Source organism: Heptranchias perlo, chromosome 10 (genome assembly GCF_035084215.1).
Source record: "Heptranchias perlo isolate sHepPer1 chromosome 10, sHepPer1.hap1, whole genome shotgun sequence".
Taxonomy (NCBI): domain Eukaryota; kingdom Metazoa; phylum Chordata; class Chondrichthyes; order Hexanchiformes; family Hexanchidae; genus Heptranchias; species Heptranchias perlo.
Genome location: NC_090334.1, coordinates 82,650,045 through 82,665,112, shown reverse-complemented (window position 1 = coordinate 82,665,112; position 15,068 = coordinate 82,650,045). Strand labels below are relative to the sequence as shown.

Here is a 15,068-nt window from a genome sequence, read left to right as displayed (position 1 = left end):
ATGGACGGGAGCGGCTGATTGTACCGAAGCAGAGAAGGATATTTCCTCAGAATATCACAAAACACGAAGCGACCTGTGCAAATAAATAAAGGCACAGAGACTCGAGTGAAATATGAAAACAAGAACCCAAACCAGCTCCCTCTCCAAAAACAAGAGCAAAGAAAAATTTAAAGGACAAGTGCGGAACATCCCAGGGAGAAAATCCTGGGGACTGTTTCTCTGTAAAAACGTCAGTCGGTTCGAGGGCCCCGATGTGGTTTTATTTTGGATGGTATAATCTCTGCTGCGAAGGCCTTTCATTAGCCCCGGAGCCCCCTGCTCGCCTGGCCTGTGGGCACCATATGTCCTTCATCATAAAAAGCTGCCACCTTCCCTGTGATATCCTGACACAGTCCAACGTCTGTCTCCTGTTCTGACAGGAACCGTGCGGTGAGGATCAGCCTTCCCTCTTCCCTGAGATCCACACACTTTTTTTATCTCTCTCTCTCTCTCACTCTCTCTAAGTGGCCAATTTAAAAGTGTAAACAATTTTACAACACCAAGTTATAGTCCAGCAATTTTATTTTAAATTCACAATTTAAAAGTGGGCAGCGGGCAGAGACAGAGTCCCACAAGTTGGGGGGGGGGGGGGTGGGTTCAGGTGGCGAAGGCCCTTTGGCCCATTTGGTCTGGCACTGACCACTGACCGCTGTTTCTTAAATGAGGCCCGGCCTCCGCTGCCCTTCCTGCCAGCCTGTTCCAGCTTGTTGATCACTCCCTTGGCCTGCGTCCTGAAAACCTGAAAGGCAAACACAAAAGGGCAGTCGGCAAACAGAAGTCATTTCTCCCTCTATCTCAATTTAGTCTGTGTCTGACCCGCTCGTAGAATCACGTAGAATCTACACCGCAGAAACAGGCCATTCGGCCCAACCGGTCAATGCCGGTGTTTATCCTGCTCACGAGCCTCCTCCCACCCTAATTACCTCTTCCCACTCTGCCTCCCCCCCCACCTCCGTATCCCTCTTTTCCCCTTTCCCTCATGTTTGCATCAAGCCTCCCCTTAAATGCATCAATCTGCTTCAACCACTCCATGTGGCATCGAGCTCCACATTCTCACCACATTCAGTGTAAACCACTCTGGGAACAACACCGCCTGCACGTTCCCCTCCAAGTCACACACCATCCCCACTTGGAAATATATCGCCGTTCCTTCATCGTCGCTGGGTCAAAATCCTGGAACTCCCTTCCTAACAGCACTGTGGGAGAACCTTCACCACACGGACTGCAGCGGTTCAAGAAGGCGGCTCACCATCACCTTCTCAAGGGCAATTAGGGATGGGCAATAAATGCCGGCCTCGCCAGCGACGCCCACATCCCCATGAACGAATAAAAAAAAACTCTGACTCCTCTTCAAGAGAATTCGTCAAACCTTGCAGGAAGACTCGAAGCACGCGCTAGGAAACAAACACAATTGCCACTGACGTCGCGATTTTAAAATTCCCATCCTAATGTTCAAATCCCTCCGTGGCCTCGCCCCTCCCTATCTCTGTAACCTCCTCCAGCCCTACAGCCCTCCGAGATCTCTGCGCTCCTCCAATTCTGGCCTCTTGCGCATCCCCGATTTCCTTCGCTCCACCATTGGCGGCCGTGCCTTCAGCTGCCTCGGCCCTAAGCTCTGGAATTCCCTCCCTAAACCTCTCCGCCTCTCTACGTCTCTCTCCTCCTTTAAGACGCTCCTTAAAACCTACCTCTTTGACCAAGCATTTGGTCACCTGTCTTAATCTCCTTATGTGTTTCGGTGTCGAATGATGTCTGATTTACACTCCTGTGAAGTGCCTTGGGACGTTTTACCACATTAAAGGCTATATATAAATGCCAGTTGTTGTTTCTATTTACTGCCCCAACCAATTCCTCCATTAGACAGACGCCCTTTGATCGGGCTGAATTTAAACCCAGATCTCCAAGGCGGATGCATTAAAGACCCCATTATTTCAACCCTCAGATCCATGCCGCATTCTCTCGGCCGTCCCATTGGTAATCCTGTTCTTCAGTTATCACAATGTTAAGTTCGCATTGTTTCAATTAAACATTAGACCCGTAAATGAAAGAGAGTAAGAACAAACTCTCCCCCCCGCCCCGCCACCAGCCCCCGCCCCACAAAATGATTCAGAAGCTGAGAGGATCCTTTGATCAGAGCCCCAGAATCCAGCTCTTGTTACAGGATTAACCAGCGTAACGCTTGAAGGGAGCTCACACCCGCCAGCTTTGAAGATGCTGCAACTCCACTCGGTCTCCATCCTCATGAATATTAAAAATGCAAATTCTACAATTACGCATTAGGTTTTAATTAACATTTTAATTACCTGCACGGAAGCCCCTGCGTCAAGTATCATAGAATCATACGGCACAGAAGGAGGCCGTTCGGCCCATCGTGCCTGTGCCGGCTCTTTGAAAGAGCTATCCAATTAGTCCCACTCCCCCTGCTCTTTCCCCGCAGCCCTGTAATTTTCTCATTTTCGAGTATTTATTCAATTTCCTTTTGAAAGTTATTATTGAATCTGCTTCCACCGCCCTTTCAGGCAGCGCATTCCAGATCAGAACAACTCGCTGCGTAAAAAAGCTTCTCCTCATCTCCCCCCTGGATCTTTTGCCAATTATTTTAAAGTACTACCCCCTTTATATCACACCGACCCATCCTAACATCACCCCCTGATCACCCACTGCAGTGTTTAGCAATTACGCCCCTCTAGTTTTCATTCTCATTTATCCCTCAACCAACATCACTAAAAACAGATTATCTGGTCATTATCTCATTGCTGTTTGTGGGAGATTGCTGTGCGCAAATTAGCTGCTGCATTTCCTACATTACAGCAGTAATTACACTTCAAAAGGTACTTCATTGGCTGTAAAGTGCTTTGGGACATCCTGAGGTCGTGAAAGGCTCTGTAGAAATGTTCTGACGGATAAACTCGACATCATTCTCCCTCTTGGGAACATCTCTCCTGTTTTAGAATTAAAATACCCCATTTTCTCCCCCGATGGTGCTGCCTCTTGCTGGCGAGTGTTCCATGGCCTGTGGGTCTGCTCTTCTTGTTTGAGCCGAGACAATGAGTGTCGGAGGTTTAATCAACTGGAGGGGCAGCACAACTGAGGCCCGTCTTGTCCTCCGCTAATGTGCACATGTGGACTTTCCAACACTGGATACAGATCAGCAACACGACATTGGCTGATTTTCCACCTCCCTAACCCAGGGGCACTTAGGCCTCCCCTCCCCTCTCCACCCCTCCCCTCTCCATCCCTCCCCTCTCCATCCCTCCCCTCTCCACCCCTCCTCTCCCCTCTCCTCCCCTCCCCTCTCCGCTCTACCCCTCCCCTCTCCACCCCTCCCCTCTCCACCTCTCCCCTCTCCACCCCTTCCCTCTCCTCTCCACCCCTCCCCTCTCCACCCCTCTCCACCCCTTCCCTCCCCTCTCCACCCCCTCCCCTCTCCACCCCCTCCCCTCCCCTCTCCACCCCCCTTCCCTCTCCACCCCTCCATCCCCTCTCCACCCTTCCTCTCCCCTCTCCACCCCTCCCTTCCCTCCCCACTCCACCCCTCCCCTCCCCTCTCCTCTCCACCCCTCCCCTCTCCACCCCACCCCTCCCCTCTCCAACCTTCCCCTCTCCCCTCTCCACCCCTCCCCTCCCCTCTCCTCTCCACCCCTCCCCTCTCCACCCCACCCCTCCCTTCTCCACCCTTCCCCTCTCCCCTCTCCACCCCTCCCCTCCCCTCTCCTCTCCACCCCTCCCCTCTCCACCCCACCCCTCCCCTCTCCACCCCTCCCCTCCCCACCTCTCCCCACTCCACCCCTCCCCTCTCCACCCCTCCCCTCCCCTCCCCCTCGCCCATTATATAATTGTGACATCTGGCCTCTTGTGCTGAATGGGATGACGTGCCCATCACGACTAACGATACAAAGCTCCCTCATAGAATCAAAACCTTTGCACTTTGATCATTTTTAGTCCTTCTCCCTGTGTGTGTTTATGGTCTTTGATTGGACGTCAGTGAGACCCAAGGGAGGTGGTGAGCATTTCTCTCTCCCTGTTTATTGTGATAACTGACGGTGTCCCACCTAAACACAGATACAAGGAGCACCCCCAGACAGTGTGAATAATGTGTCCGAAACTGCACACTAAGTAGCCCAAGAACATTCCTTATTGTTACAAAGCCTTGGTGAAAGCTCATTGGATGGTCGACATTGAGAGGTAATAAAATACCTTCTCACTTTGCCGACAATGAAGTCTTTTCAAAGCATGAATGACGAGTTAATCTGTTTCTAGTGATTGAGGGGTGTGTGTTGCCCAGGACAACCTCCTGCTCCTTTTCGAACATTACTATGGAATCCCTGGGACCCACCTGAACCGTTTAACGTCTCATCCACCGACACCCCCTCAGTACTGAGCCGGAGTAATCAGCCGAGTTCACACACCCAAATCCCCAAAGTGGGCTTTAACCCACAACCCTCTGAGTCACAGAGATACCAACTGATTCACAGTGACACACAGCTCAAGGTCGGCAAGGTGATGGGTTAGGTGGTAGTTAGGTGATGTTAAAGGTGGTAGTTAGGTGATGTGATGGGTGGTAGTTAGGTGATGTGATGGGTGGTAGTTAGGTGATGTGATGGGTGGTAGTTAGGTGATGAGATGGGTGGTAGTTAGGTGATGTTAAAGGTGGTAGTTAGGTGATGAGATAGGTGGTAGTTAGGTGATGTGATGGGTGGTAGTTAGGTGATGAGATAGGTGGTAGTTAGGTGATGAGATAGGTGGTAGTTAGGTGATGAGATGGGTGGTAGTTAGGTGATGTGAGGGGTGGTAGTTAGGTGATGAGATAGGTGGTAGTTAGGTGATGTTAAAGGTGGTAGTTAGGTGATGTTAAAGGTGGTAGTTAGGTGATGAGATAGGTGGTAGTTAGGTGATGAGATGGGTGGTAGTTAGGTGATGAGATAGGTGGTAGTTAGGTGATGAGATAGGTGGTAGTTAGGTGATGAGATGGGTGGTAGTTAGGTGATGAGATGGGTGGTAGTTAGATGATGAGATGGGTGGTAGTTAGGTGATGAGATGGGTGGTAGTTAGGTGATGAGATGGGTGGTAGTTAGGTGATGAGATAGGTGGTAGTTAGGTGATGAGATAGGTGGTAGTTAGGTGATGTGAGGGGTGGTAGTTAGGTGATGTTAAAGGTGGTAGTTAGGTGATGTTAAAGGTGGTAGTTAGGTGATGTTAAAGGTGGTAGTTAGGTGATGAGATAGGTGGTAGTTAGGTGATGAGATGGGTGGTAGTTAGGTGATGAGATAGGTGGTAGTTAGGTGATGAGATAGGTGGTAGTTAGGTGATGAGATAGGTGGTAGTTAGGTGATGAGATGGGTGGTAGTTAGATGATGAGATAGGTGGTAGTTAGGTGATGAGATAGGTGGTAGTTAGGTGATGCCAAGTTTGTATTTTTTAACAGCCTTTTAATCGTAAAAAAAGAAAGAAGAAAGTCCTTGCTTTTCTATCGCACGTTTCACGACCTCAGGACGTCCCAAAAAAGTTTCACAGCCGATGAAATACTTTTGAAGTTTAGTAATGTAGGGAAAGGGAAGGAAGACTGGGTGAGATAGGAACATAGGAACAGGAGGAGGCCATTCAGCCCCTTGAGTCTGTTCCACCATTCAATTAGATCACGGTTGATCTGTATCTGAACTCCATCTACGCGCCTTGGTTCTATAATCCTCAATGCCCTCACCCAACAAAAATCTATCGTTCTCAGTTTTGAGAGTGAGGAGTGTCGAAGTCCTGGGAATGAATGAGTTGAAGAGGGGACGCGGTGTGATGAGTCTCAATTCCAACTCAGTCAGGATGTTGCAGTGGGTTTTCCTCTGGGCCTTTGGCCAGTTCCTTGTTGCAGTCAGCGCTGGATTGATCCGTGTTCAGTAAGTGAATGAACAGTTATCCGATTTGTTGGGAAAATTCTGCTGTTTTCTTCCTCCTCTCCTGATGACTCAGTCTCTTACTAGGATTGGCCATGCTCCTGTATCTCACCCCAACGCCCAGTCCTCATGTATGAACCGAGATAGCGAATGTCCAAAACTATCCAATCCCAATGGCATCGCATCAGTCCCCAGCCCTGCCCTCGCCCGATGGCATCGCATCAGTCCCCAGTCCTGCCCTCGCCCGATGGCATCACATCGAGTCCCCAGTCCTGCCCTCGCCCGATGGCATCGCATCAGTCCCCAGTCCTGCCCTCGCCCGATGGCATCGCAGCCAGTCCCCAGTCCTGCCCTCGCCCGATGGCATCGCATCAGTCCCCAGTCCTGCCCTCGCCCGATGGCATCGCATCAGTCCCCAGTCCTACCCTCGCCCGATGGCATCGCATCCAGTCCCCAGTCCTGCCCTCGCCCGATGGCATCGCAGCCAGTCCCCAGTCCTGCCCTCGCCCGATGGCATCGCATCCAGTCCCCAGTTCTGCCCTCGCCCGATGGCATCGCATCAGTCCCCAGTCCTGCCCTCGCCCGATGGCATCGCATCAGTCCCCAGTCCTGCCCTTGCCCGATGGCATCGCATCAGTCCCCAGTCCTGCCCTCACCCGATGGCATCGCATCAGTCCCCAGTCCTGCCCTCGCCCGATGGCATCGCATCCAGTCCCCAGTCCTACCCTCGCCCGATGGCATCGCAGCCAGTCCCCAGTCCTGCCCTCGCCCGATGGGATCGCATCAGTCCCCAGTCCTGCCCTCGCCTGATGGCATCGCAGCCAGTCCCCAGTCCTGCCCTCGCCCGATGGCATCGCAGCCAGTCCCCAGTCCTGCCCTCGCCCGATGGCATCGCATCAGTCCCCAGTCCTGCCCTCGCCCGATGGCATCGCATCAGTCCCCAGTCCTGCCCTCGCCCGATGGCATCGCATCAGTCCCCAGTCCTGCCCTCGCCCGATGGCATCGCAGCCAGTCCCCAGTCCTGCCCTCGCCCGATGGCATCGCATCCAGTCCCCAGTCCTACCCTCGCCCGATGGCATCGCAGCCAGTCCCCAGTCCTGCCCTCGCCCGATGGCATCGCAGCCAGTCCCCAGTCCTGCCCTCACCCGATGGCATCGCAGCCAGTCCCCAGTCCTGCCCTCGCCCGATGGCATCGCATCAGTCCCCAGTCCTGCCCTCACCCGATGGCATCGCAGCCAGTCCCCAGTCCTGCCCTCACCCGATGGCATCGCAGCCAGTCCCCAGTCCTGCCCTCGCCCGATGGCATCGCATCAGTCCCCAGTCCTACCCTCGCCCGATGGCATCGCATCAGTCCCCAGTCCTGCCCTCGCCCGATGGCATCGCAGCCAGTCCCCAGTCCTGCCCTCACCCGATGGCATCGCATCAGCCCCCAGTCCTGCCCTCGCCCGATGGCATCGCATCCAGTCCCCAGTCCTGCCCTCGCCCGATGGCATCGCATCAGTCCCCAGTCCTGCCCTCACCCGATGGCATCACAGCCAGTCCCCAGTCCTGCCCTCGCCCGATGGCATCGCAGCCAGTCCCCAGTCCTGCCCTCGCCCGATTGCATCGCATCAGTCCCCAGTCCTGCTCTCGCCCGATGGCATCGCAGCCAGTCCCCAGTCCTGCCCTCACCCAATGGCATCGCCTCAGTCCCCAGTCCTGCCCTCACCCGATGGCATCGCAGCCAGTCCCCAGTCCTGCCCTCACCCGATGGCATCGCAGCCAGTCCCCAGTCCTGCCCTCGCCCGATGGCATCGCAGCCAGTCCCCAGTCCTGCCCTCGCCCGATGGCATCGCAGCCAGTCCCCAGTCCTGCCCTCGCCCGATGGCATCGCATCAGTCCCCAGTCCTGCCCTCGCCCGATGGCATCGCATCAGTCCCCAGTCCTGCCCTCGCCCGATGGCATCGCAGCCAGTCCCCAGTCCTGCCCTTGCCCGATGGCATCGCATCAGTCCCCAGTCCTGCCCTCGCCCGATGGCATCGCAGCCAGTCCCCAGTCCTGCCCTCGCCCGATGGCATCGCATCAGTCCCCAGTCCTGCCCTCGCCCGATGTCATCGCATCAGCCCCCAGTCCTGCCCTCACCCGATGTTCACAGACTTTCCTGAAGGTGTGACTAGTCAGTGTTCAGGAGTGGGGGACTTGGCTCAGGGCTTGTAGAGCCTGTCCTGGTTTCCTGGCAACTGCACAGATTATGGGAACTTGAGGGTAAACTTTGTGTTTGCACCTGCCCCTGCTTTAAAACCTCACCCACCAGAACGAGAGGGAGATCCCGCTCACTGTGGGAACCACAGCACCGTGAGAAAAAGAGAAATTGATTAATTTGAGCCTGTAACTATTGATTTGAGAAGTTCCTGAGGATTTCCAGTTAGAATAATTAGTGAAATGAGTCAATTAAACTCTGAAATCCAGGGATTAGACCGGGAAATGGCAAACTAGAGGAGGTAAAAGTGGGCAGATTCACAAATGACCTGAATTATTTTACAAAGTTAGGAACTTTTTAAATCCTTGTTATTTGTACCTAATTCAGAGACAAGAGGCACAAAAAACAATAGGCACTGGACGGCAAGGCAGTACAATATGAAGTACCACAGGTACGGTAGCGTAGTGGTTATGTTACTGGGCTAATAATCCAGAGGCCTGGACTAATCATGAGTTCAAATCCTGCCATGGCAGTGGGGGAATTTAAATTCAATGAATTAAATAAAATCTGGACTTTAAAAAAAAACTAGCCTCAGTAATGGTGGCCGTGAAACAACCGGATTGTCATAAAAACCCATCTGGTTCACTAATGCCGTCCTTACCCAGTCTGGCCTATATGTGACTCCAGACCCACAGCAATGCGGTTGATTCTTAATCGTCCTCTGAGATGGCCTAGTAAGACACTCAGTTGTTCAAGAAGGTGACTCACCACCATCTTCTCAAGGGCAATTAGGGATGGGCAATAAATGCCGGCCTTGCCAGCGATGCCCACATCCCATGAACTAATTAAAAAAAGAATACAGGTCACTAGGATACAAAGTACGAGAATACAGGTCAGTAGGATATGGAGTACCAGAATATAATACAGTAGGATATGGAGTACTAGAATACAGGTCAGTAGGATATGGAGTACTAGAATATAATACAGTAGGATATGGAGTACTAGAATACAGGTCAGTAGGATATGGAGTACTAGAATATAATACAGTAGGATATGGAGTACTAGAATACAGGTCAGTAGGATATGGAGTACTAGAATACAGGTCAGTAGGATATGGAGTACTAGAATATAATACAGTAGGATATGGAGTACTAGAATGTATGGCAGTAGATATGAAGTATTAACATATATATCAATATGTTATGATGTACTAGATTATAAGGCAATAGATACGAAGTACAAGAATAGAGGGCAGTTGACTATGAAGTGCTATACTAATATATATAAACTAGAGGGCACAATTCTAAAAGGGGTACAGGAACAGAGAGATCTGGGGGTATATGTGTACAAATCGTTGAAGGTGGCAGGGTAGGTTGAGAAAGCGGTTAAAAAGCATACGGGATCCTGGGCTTTATAAATAGAGGCATAGAGTACAAAAGTATGGGAGTCATGATGAATCGTTATAAAACACTGGTTCGTCCACAACTGGAGTATTGTGTCCAGTTCTGGGCACCACACTTTAGGAAAGATGAGAGGGTGCAGAAAAGATTTACTAGAATGATTCCAGGGATGAGTGACTTCAGTTATGTGGATAGACTGACAAAGCTGGGGGTGTTCTCCTTAGAGCAGAGAAGGTTGAGAGGAGATTTGATAGAGGCATTCAAAATCATGAAGGCAGAAGGGTAAAGAACCAGAGGACATAGATTTAAGATGATTGGCAAAAGAACCAAAGATGACATGAAGAAAAACTTTTTTACACAGTGAGTGGTTGTGATCTGGAATGCACTGCCCGAGGGGGTGGTGGAGGCAGATTCAATCATGGCCTTCAAAAGGGAACTGGATAAGCACTTGAAGGGAAAACATTTACAGGGCTACGGGGAAAGGGCAGGGGAGTGGGACTAGCTGGATTGCTCTTGCAAAGAGCCGGCACGGACTCGACTGGCCAAATGGCCTCCTTCCATGCTGTAACCTTTCTATGATTCTATGATATGATAATACAGGTCAGCAGGATACGAAGTACTAGAATATAAGAGATTAGAATATGAAGTACTAGAATATAAGGCAGTAGGGTATGAGGTACTAGAACATGAGGTAGTTATACAATATACAACCATTTGAGATTGGAACAATTCCTCAGCAGACCTAGGGTATCATCAGATAGGTTTCGATGCCTCCTGAACGCCGACACTGCCATTTCCCCACCACAACATTCAGCTGCTTCTGAACTAAAGTGGCATCAACCAGCACTTTAGCCTGGACACAGGCCACTGAGAAAGGTGACAGGTGCTTTGGTCTTCCTCATCCTTCTTCAGAGGCAGCAAAATCCCAACGCAGGTGAAGCTTGTGTGCACATTAGGCCTGTCCAAATGGCACTCCTTCATGGTTCAGAGCTCTTAGGCATGCAACAGAACAGTTTCATTCGGACCATGTGTAAGATTTGAGGTGAATTGAAGGGAAACACTGGCCTGACCTCACTGGCCTGACCTCACTGGCCTACACTGGCCTGACCTCACTGGCCTACACTGGCTGGACCTCACTGGCCTACACTGGCCTGACCTCACTGGCCTACACTGGCCTGACCTCACTGGCCTGACCTCACTGGCCTACACTGGCCTGGCCTCACTGGCCTACACTGGCCTGACCTCACTGGCCTACACTGGCCTGAGCTCACTGGCCTACACTGGCCTGACCTCACTGGCCTACATTGGCCTGACCTCACTGGCCTACACTGGCCTGACCTCATTGGCCTGACCTCACTGGCCTGACCTCACTGGCCTACACTGGCCTGAGCTCACTGGCCTACACTGGCCTGACCTCACTGGCCTACACTGGCCTGAGCTCACTGGCCTTCACTGGCCTACACTGGCCTGACCTCACTGGCCTGACCTCATTGGCCTACACTGGCCTGACCTCACTGACCTCACTGGCCTACACTGGCCTGACCTCACTGACCTCACTGGCCTGAGCCAAGTACCTTAACAATCACGTGTCTTTGTCTAAACCCATTCACATGAGGGCCTGGATTAGGCAGTTGCTGACATCGATGGCAGCATTGGACTTGGAGATCTAGAACATTAAGGTAGTTGGTGCATTGCAAGCTTTCCTATACACGTCCTACCCGCCACCCTTAAAGCAGAAATCCATCATGCAGCTGATATGGTCAACCTCTGAGGTCAGGGTTCAAATCCAGGTCAGACTGATAGGATTACAGTGTGCAGGATATAAAGGGTCGGCATGAATTACCTGTAAGTAAATTATAAGAACACTGCTGACTGTAAGAAAAACATTATAGAAGCTTTCTAAATAATATTGTTAACCTTGTTAGGGAAAAGAAAGAGGAAAGAAAGAAAGGCTTGCATTTCTATAGCGCCTTTCACAACCTCAGGACGTCCCAAAGTGCTTTACAACCAACGAAGTAGTTTTGAAGTGTAGTCACTGTTGTAATGTAGGAAACGCGGTGGCAAATTTGCACACAGCAAGATCCCACAAACAGCAATGTGATAATGAGCAAGTAATCTGTTTTAGTGATGTTGGTTGAGGGATAAATATTGGCCAGGACACAGGGGAGAACTCCCCTGCTCTTCCTTGAACAGTGCTGTGGGATCTTTCACGTCCACCTGAGAGGGCAGGCGGGGCCTCGGTTTAACGTCTCATCCAAAGCACGGCACCTCTGACAGTGCAGCACTCCCTCAGTACTGCACTGGGGAGTGTCGGCCTGGATTATGGGCTCAAGTCTCTGGAGTGGGACTTGGAACCCACGACCTTCATTATGTCAAAAGCAAAATGTCAGTTTTCCCTGTAAACAAAGGCTTTCTGTCTAATCCAAAAACAAGCTTTTTATGACCTTGTGAAAGAGAGGGCCTCTAAGTAATGAGCATCTGATGTCATCCCCATCTCCTGATTATAAGTCAGGAAAGGGGAGCTGTCTCTAACTTTATATTATGCTTTGGGTAAAGATAAGAGTTATTGATAACTTGGAGGCAGCTAATCATGAGGGAGGTGGTAAAGTCAGATGATCTGTATGAGGGAGTAGCACTGATGGCAGCCCCATGAGACAGAGAGGATGATTGATGGGAGCCCCATCTACAGTTGATTGTGTCTAAATCATATATACGATGGGAGCCTCTTTGCATTGATTAGAACGTTCCCAGAGCGAGGCTGGATTTCTCATCTAATCAAAGACCTTCGAGAGGTGAACCTCAAATCTTTGTACAGTGATAAACTTTGTCAGATTGTATTCATCTTACTAATATGTTTAATTGTACTCTTGCATTTTAACATCGTGGTTACTTATTATAACTTCTTAATAAAGCTATTATACTTTTGAACAGCACACCTTGCAGGCTTTTTGCTTAAAGACTAGAACCGTGAAATTGATAACTCACACTGACAATTTTCCGGAGATTTATAATTAGTAAAATCAGATTAGGTGCCTGAATTGGAGAGTATAATATTCCCGGCATTAACATGAAGGGATTGCTGAGCACAAATTTCACCATCGAAAGATTTACTCTTAATTGGCACCCAGCCTGAGGGAAACTCACACAAGTAAAAATTAAATTGATGAAACATATATGCAAATTTCATCACCGTTTCAAGTGTGTGAGCTCTAATTAGCTCCCATGCCAGATATTATTGCATTATTCAGTGCGATGAAGCTAAAAGGTGTGAGGGTTTCAGAAGGAAAACTTCAGGTGAAATATTTGCCTTGGTCCGTGCTTTCGATTTGTGCTTCACAATATGATACCTGCCCCAAACCTGTTGCACCACCCATGGAGAGTGCATACAAGTGACTTCAGGCTGGTGCTCACTCTCGGTCTGCTTACTGCATGTGCTTAATTCTAGATCCAATGATTATTGAATGTGTTGGATTCTAGACCCAATGATTACAGAATGTGTTGGATTCTGGACACAGTGATTACAGAATGTGTTGGATTCTAGACACGGTGATTACAGAATGTGTTGGATTCTAGACACAGTGATTACAGAATGTGTTGGATTCTGGACACAGTGATTACAGAATGTGTTGGATTCTAGACACAGTGATTACAGAATGTGTTGGATTCTGGACACAGTGATTACAGAATGTGTTGGATTCTAGACACGGTGATTACAGAATGTGTTGGATTCTAGACACAGTGATTATTGAATGTGTTAGATTCCAGACCCAATGATTACTGAATGTGTTGTTTTCTAGACACTGTAATTACTGAGTGTGTTGGATTCTAGATTCAGTGATTACAGAAAGTGTTGGATTCTAGACCCAATGATTACTGAATTTGTTGGATTCTAGGTCTGGTGATTACTGAATGTTTTGGATTCTGGACACAGTGATTACATAATGTGTTGGATTCTAGACACAGTGATTATTGAATGTGTTGGTTTCTAGACACAATGATTACTGAATGTGTTGGATTCTGGAGACACAGTGATTATTGAATGTGTTGGTTTCTAGACACAATGATTACTGAATGTGTTGGACTCAGGAGACTAACACGGGACGCAACCAACAGAGTACCCTTTGTCGTCCAGTACTTCCCCGGAGCGGAGAAACTACGCCATGTTCTCCGCAGCCTTCAACATGTCATCAATGAGGACAAACACCTCGCTATGGCCATCCCCACACCTCCACTACTCGCCTTTAAACAGCCACCCAACCTCAAACAGACCATCGTTCGCAGCAAACTACCTAGCTTTCAAGAGAACAGCGTCCACGACGCCACACAACCCTGCCACGGTAACCTCTGCAAGACATGCCAGATCATCGACACAGATACCACCATCACACGAGATGACACCACCCACCAGGTGCATGGTTCATACTCCTGTGACTCAGCCAACGTTGTCTACCTCATACGTTGCAGGAAAGGATGCCCCAGAGCATGGTACATTGGCGAGACCATGCAGACGCTGCGACAACGGATGAACGGACACCGCGCAACAATCGCCAAACAGGAGGGTTCCCTCCCAGTCGGGGAACACTTCAGCAGTCATGGACATTCATCCACCGACCTTCGGGTAAGCGTACTCCAAGGCGGCCTTCGAGACACACGACAACGCAAAATCGTCGAGCAGAAATTGATAGCCAAGTTCCGCACCCATGAGGACGGCCTCAACCGGGATCTTGGGTTCATGTCACGCTACACGTTACCCCACCAGCGAACAAATGTTATCTGTTTTTAATATAATGGGTCATTTGCTGGCTCTCTCTGCCTTCCGGATGTTTCTGCCTCTCTCTGTGTTATTTTTTTCTCTGTTTTTTTTCCCTGTTTGTTTTTTTGTTGAATGTGTATTCGGGGGTTCTGCAGGTAACACCTCTCTGTCTAAACACGGTGATTGCCTTGGCAACGGGCAGTTGCAGGGGCAGTCTGTAAACACCATGTATTGTTCAATATGTATAAATGCGTAGGCTTCAAGGAGATCTTGAAACATTTGCCTGAGGAAGGAGAAAATCTCCGAAAGCTTGTGAATTTAAAATAAAATTGCTGGACTATAACTTGGTGTTGTAAAATTGTTTACAATTGTCAACCCCAGTCCATCACCGGCATCTCCACATCTTGGATTCTGGACACAGTTATTACAGAATGTGTTGGATTCTAGACACAGTGATTACTGAATGTGTTGGATTCTGGACACAGTTATTACAGAATGTGTTGGATTCTAGACACAGTGATTACTGAATGTGTTGGTTTCTAGACACAATGATTACTGAATGTGTTGGATTCTGGACACAGTGATTACAGAATGTGTTGGATTCTAGACCCAATGATTACTGAATGTGTTGGATTCTGGACACAGTGATTACAGAATGTGTTGGATTCTAGACCCAATGATTACTGAATGTGTTGGTTTCTAGACACAATGATTACAGAATGTGTTGTTTTCTAGACACTGTAATTACTGAGTGTGTTGGATTCTAGATTCAGTGATTACAGAAAGTGTTGGATTCTAGACCCAATGATTAC

At 49.5% G+C, this 15,068-nt stretch overlaps 1 long non-coding RNA gene across 1 annotated transcript in view; it reads right to left on the bottom strand.

The window, feature by feature from the left end:
- Positions 1 to 554: 554 nt before the first annotated feature.
- Positions 555 to 15,068, bottom strand: part of LOC137326733 (uncharacterized) — a 186,705-nt gene continuing 172,191 nt past the window's right edge. Inside the window, exon 3 of the long non-coding RNA XR_010964263.1 lies at positions 555 to 778. This is a non-coding gene — a long non-coding RNA (uncharacterized lncRNA). The remainder of the gene's footprint in view (positions 779 to 15,068) is intronic.